The 6,300-nt window shown below is 41.2% G+C and overlaps 1 long non-coding RNA gene across 1 annotated transcript; it reads left to right on the plus strand.

Moving 5' to 3' along the window:
* The first annotated feature begins 2,678 nt into the window (after nucleotides 1–2,678).
* Nucleotides 2,679–5,241, plus strand: LOC308405910. The gene is made up of 3 exons (XR_013973421.1): nucleotides 2,679–4,022; nucleotides 4,112–4,176; nucleotides 4,885–5,241. It is a non-coding gene; the product is annotated as an uncharacterized lncRNA (long non-coding RNA).
* Nucleotides 5,242–6,300: the final 1,059 nt, after the last annotated feature.

Below are 6,300 nucleotides of genomic sequence, written 5' to 3' on the forward strand. Positions count from 1 at the left end.
TTCATCCCCATGATTACGAGGCAGTTAAAAAGCACTTACAAGCCCTCTTAGATGCAGGCATAATCAGAGAATCTGAATCTCCATTCTCATCACCGATAGTGGTGGTCCGCAAAAAGAATGGTGATGTGCGGTTATGCATTGATTTTAGGAAGCTTAACTTGCAGACCATCCGCGATGCCTATGCCTTGCCAAACTTAGAGGAGTCATTTTCTGCTCTTGCAGGATCTCAGTGGTTCTCTGTGATGGACCTTAAGTCAGGGTACTATCAAATCGAGATGTGTGAAGAAGATAAGCCAAAGACAGCCTTCGTGTGCCCCTTCGGCTTCTACGAATTTAATCGTATGCCCCAGGGAATAACAAATGCCCCAAGCACTTTCCAAAGGCTTATGGAAAAGTGTATGAAAGACATCAATCTGAGAGAAGTGTTAGTCTTTTTGGATGATTTGATAGTCTTTTCCAGTTCCCTTGAAGATCATGAGACCCGACTCATTCATGTTCTTGAGCGACTCAGAGAGTACGGGCTGAAACTCTCGCCCGACAAATGTCGTTTCTTCCAAACATCAGTCCGTTATCTAGGCCACATTGTATCTAGAGACGGCGTAAAGACTGATCCCGAAAAAACTGAAGCACTCAAGACTTGGCCGAGACCCCAAACCTTAAAAGAACTCCAATCGTTTCTTGGTTTTACCGGTTATTACCGGAGATTTGTCAAAGATTACTCAAAAATTGTCAAGCCCCTCACCTCCCTCACAGCTGGCTATCCTCCGAGACGAAAGCATAGTAAAAACCCACCCAGTGATCCAAAGTATCTGAACCCCAAAGAGCCCTTTGGTGATCGTTGGGGACCAGAGTGCCAGAAATCGTTTCAAACTATTATTGAAAAACTCACCACCTCACCAGTCCTTGGGTATGCTGATGCAAAGCTACCTTACCTGGTACACACAGATGCCAGTACAACCGGACTTGGGGCAGCTCTTTATCAAGTGCAGAATGGAACCACACAGGTTATAGCCTATGCAAGTCGTGGTCTATCCCGTAGTGAAGCTAGATACCCCGCCCACAAGTTAGAATTTCTAGCTTTAAAGTGGGCCATAACTGACAAGTTTCATGATTATTTATATGGAAACACATTCACAGTCATCACCGACAACAACCCATTGACTTACCTTCTGACCACAGCAAAGCTTGATGCCACGAGTTATCGTTGGTTGGCTGCATTGTCCACCTATAACTTTGACATTAAGTACAGAGCTGGGAGACAAAATCTTGATGCAGATGGACTATCTAGGAAACTACATGACAAACCTGAAGACGATCCAGTTTTTACCCAGGAATGTCAGCGCATTGATAAGTTCAGATCCCATCTCTTGTCCTCAGTCAAAGATGTCGAGCTCCAACTTCAATCCGATACCGTGATGGCAGCCTGTCAAAGATATATGGCTATGGATCAGACTGAACCCTCTTGTGCTCTAGTCCAGTCACTTGCCATGTCTGCAGGTGCCATTCCAGACATGTTTCAAGAAGAAGGCAATGATAACAATCTCCTAGCCTTACCCAGATACACCCATACTGATCTTGTCAACCTGCAGAGAAAAGATCCAGCCATTAGTAAAGTCATCAAGCTGCTGGCAGCTGACTCACGTCCACCAGCCGATACTAAGTCTGAGTCTCACGATGTTCTCTTATTTTTAAGGGAGTGGAAACGTCTTGACCTCCAAAATGACTTACTGTACCGGAAACGCCAGTTGGGGCCAGAGACCTTGTTGCAGTTAGTCCTTCCTGATTCCTTACGCCCTACAGTTATGCTTAATCTTCATGACAACATGGGGCATTTAGGGGTCGAACGCACACTGGAACTCATTCGGTCATGTTTCTACTGGCCAAAAATGGCAGTTGATGTCGAAAAGAAAGTGAAAGCTTGCGAGAGATGTGTCCGTAGAAAAGCCCTGCCAGACAAGGCTGCTCCTCTGGTAAATATTAAAACTTCCAGGCCCATGGAGCTAGTCTGCATGGACTTCCTCTCAATAGAACCAGACAGTAAAAACACTAAAGATGTCCTAGTGATCACGGATCATTTTACAAAGTATGCTGTGTCCATTCCAACCAAAGACCAGAAAGCCACCACCGTTGCAAAGAACTTATGGGAGAACTTCTTAGTTCATTATGGCTTTCCAGAGCGACTTCATAGCGACCAAGGGAGAGACTTTGAATCGCGTACAATCAAAGAACTGTGCTCTCTGCTCGGTATCCGCAAAGTCCGAACAAGTCCTTATCATCCTCGTGGCAACCCTGTTGAGCGATACAATCGCACATTACTCAGTATGCTTGGTACCTTGAAAGACACCGAGAAACATCACTGGCGTGACTTCGTAAAACCACTTACTCACGCTTATAACTGTACAAAAAATGATGTAACAGGCTATTCTCCTTATGAGTTAATGTTTGGTAGACAGCCTCGCTTGCCCATTGATATTGCCTTTGGCCTGCCACAGCCAAACAAGCCACAGTTGACTCACTCTCAATACGTCAAGCAGTTGAAAAGCTACCTCGAACAGAGCTACGAAATAGCCATCAAAAACTCCCAGAAAGTAGCAGACAAAAACAAGAAACGGTTTGACAAAATCATCCGTGAATCCACACTACATGTGGGAGACAGAGTCTTGGTTCGAACTCTCCGCCTGAGAGAGAAGCACAAATTAGCGGACAAATGGGAGCAAACAGTGTATATTGTTACCAAACAAATGGAAAACTTACCAGTATACACTGTAAAACCAGAAAACGGAGATGGACCCAACAGAACGCTCCACAGAGATCTGTTACTTCCCTGTGGATTTCTCTCACCAACAGAGCATGAACCCGAGCGAGTCACAAAAACTAACAGACCACGCACAAGACAAAGTTCAGCTTTGGAAGTTGACTCCGACCAAACACTTGAGGAAGAGGAAGATGAGTTTTCTTACCCTGAACCTCCACAAGTGAAAAACAGACATTTTTACCAAGTATGCGCCATACCGCCAACCCAAGGATTCAAACAAAACAAAGATCCTGTAAATGATAACGAACAACCTAACACATTACCGGACATGACAGACTTACCTGAAAAGGAAACTGAGAACGAAACTGAAACATACTTACCTGAAGGCGAAATTGGAAGTTCAACTGACACCAACTTACCTGAAATGGACCGTGAAACAGACCTACCTCAGACAGAACGTGAAAGTGAAGCAAACGTATCACCAAGTGAAAGTGACACAAGCCTACAAAATAACACACCAAGTGAGTCTGAAACAGACACTCGAAAAGACAAAAATGTTTTGTCGACCAGTTTGTCAGATTCACCGTTGTCAGAGAACTCAACTCATCAACTTTCACCTGAAAGACAAGTTGAAAACGATGATGAACCTGAAACCTTGCAAACAGAAACACAGATCAGAAGATCTGAAAGAATTCGCCAACCATCCCAAAGACTCACTTATCCTCAGCTAGGTAACCCACTAGTAACAGTGGTTAAATCACTCTTTCAAGGATTGAACAAAGCTTTCATCGACTCCCTTGCTCATGATGTTACCTATTCCACCAGAGCCATGCACGGGGACGTGCATGAGATTTAAGAGGGGAGGATGTAACCCAGTGAGTTTACACGACTCAGTAATGCACTACAACATGTTATTGTTAATTGGGATTTATCATTACTCTGTTAATCACTGAGTTGATCAAAAATAAATCAATAATAAAAGATAAATACTATAAATATAAGAATAAAACCCAAAGAGTATATTTAACACCCCTACTGGTTAGGAAGGAACAAGCCCCGCCTTCCCCTGCTCTGTACCGTCACGTGCTCAGACACAGAGAGAGACGGAGGTGCACGAGACCATCACTGATTTTCACCGCCAAGCTTTTCGCTGGAAAATAACTATTAACTTGATAAATTGAGCAAATATCCATACCGGAGATCTGCATGGACCTTGGAGAAACGGACCTGATTTATTGTGAACATTTCGGACCTTGAAACCATCGCGGTGAGTCAGAAGCTGTTAAGCTAACCTTGAAGCTAAAAAGCTAACAAGAAGTTAACAGGGAATATAATGGCCCGATTTCAATGTTGTAGATCTGCGCGGGAGCGGATGAAGTGGACAAGATCCTCTCTGAGAGTTGAACATTAGAAGTGTGCTGGTGAGTTAAACTGGGACTGGGCGAATCAGGCTAATTGAAAAGCTAACTAGCCTAATGCTCATAGCTGTAGCTGACCACGTTTTCACTGTGGGAGAACACACGGGGTTTCTCACTGAGTTCAGCCATTTTGAGCACTCAGCTTGTGTGCTGATGATGTTCTAGTATTACTTGTTGAATATTAAATGCACTAAAATTAGATGATGGAATAAGTTAATGTTGATCTTAAAGGTCATGAATCTACTTTATTTTGTTACATTTGATGCTCGAGCGGCACTGGATAGATGTCAGTGTGTATTCTTACTGTGCTGATACGTTACCACATACTGTAAAACTACAGCCTGTGGGTTTTTGTATATTCTTTTGGTAATTTTATTCTGTACATTGAGTGTAAATAATATATTGCTTCATTGCTATGCAGTGTAAAGCAATGCTCCTGTAATTCAGTTAAAGGGCAATACTGTAAAAAAATAATCTACCATAGTTTATGGTTTATTTCTGATTTCTGATAGAAATGTGCACCTTGACGATAGAATAAGCTGATTGTGATTTAAAGATTGCATTCATGATTAAGATGCACTGTATAGACTATAGTTAGAAATTAGAATTAATGTTTTGTGCTTGTTTTGTTATAGCACTTACATTATTTACATATGGCCATGTATATCATTAGAGTGTGAACTGAATTAGTAATAGTCCTGTTGTTTACAGGCTAGGTTTTTTTATGGGATCGTGAGACCTGGATCTCTTCCTGACGAGGAAGATGGCGAGCCTTTCCCTTTGAACCGAACCGAACCACAGCCATTCTGAGTTGGCCCAGAAGGGCAGGTTGCTCTTCTCTCACGAACAATTGCAACAGTGCGGTAGGACGAAATCGCACCAATCACAAACTTTTGACCTGTTGGATTTGACTTGACTGAACACTGACTATTAAGCCGGCAAGACTGACATATCTGAGCTCAGATAGGATTCTGACTGTTATTATTATTGCTGTCACTGTATTTTATTTTATGTTTTCATTCCTGTTCATAAAATGCTGTTAAATTGTTGCTAAATAGTTTAATACAAGTCATAGCAACTTTACCTGTGGCTCCAGTCATTCTTCTCCACGCAACTCCCTTTATCCCTCCTGCGAATCTAGCTATTGGCCCATTCTCTCCATCTTACTTTAATTTCCCCTACCCTATCCTGTACTTGGCTACATGTCCAAGAAGCCCTGCATTATAAAAGGAAATTCCTTATTGGGTAATTATTGAAAACACAAGAGATTAACATAAATAGTTGATACTGCATGTAGAAATTATTATGTATAGCCATGTTTAACACTAATATGCACATAACTATAAAACACAATGCAGTTTAATGCTTTTGACAAAAATCACCATATTTGGTGCAAAGTTACAATGACTCAAAAGTGTACTTCAATACAGATATCACATATATATCACACTATATAGCACATTATATTTTGCTGCTCTTTTATTTCAGTGTTGACTAGCTATGTACTGTGCACTGTACACTGTACTTCTAAAATGCCTGCTGTAAAGTGAAAACAGCAACCAATCGCGACTTTAAAGCACAGAGTCTGTACTAATGTGTCAACAATGCTCATAAAAAGAAAAATCATGCAAAATAAGTGCTCTAATTTTTGTGCTCCAAGTGTGTAACATTAAGCTAATACTATAGATTAAGTAAATGGCTTTAATTATTACGTTATTACTTGAGAATTATGTGCAGGATAAAAATGTAACCTTGCTGTAAATCAGCCCTCAGCAGTGAAAGTAACACAAAAAACTTAATTTCTTAAAATCATAATCCAGCATACCGTCTAATAATATGTCATCTCTTCAGAGACTGTCACGATCAGCGTTTTGAGTTTTAGTTTAAGTCCTTTAGGTTTTCTAAGTTCATTCTATCATGCCTAGGTTGTCATTATAGTTCTTTGTTTGTTAGTTTCCCTTTGTGTTTTCTACCCCTGTATTAAGTCTCCCCTGTCCTATGTGTTTCATGTCTGCACGTCATTTGTTGTCAAGTTCATGTTGTCATGTCTGTCTCATTATGTTTCCTGTTTTATTTTGAAGAGGTCATGTGTTCCTGTGTTCATTGTGTTTAGTTTTACTCTTCTAC

The sequence above is a fragment of the Rhamphochromis sp. 'chilingali' genome (assembly GCF_963969265.1).
Source record: "Rhamphochromis sp. 'chilingali' genome assembly, chromosome: 11".
NCBI lineage: Eukaryota > Metazoa > Chordata > Actinopteri > Cichliformes > Cichlidae > Rhamphochromis > Rhamphochromis sp. 'chilingali'.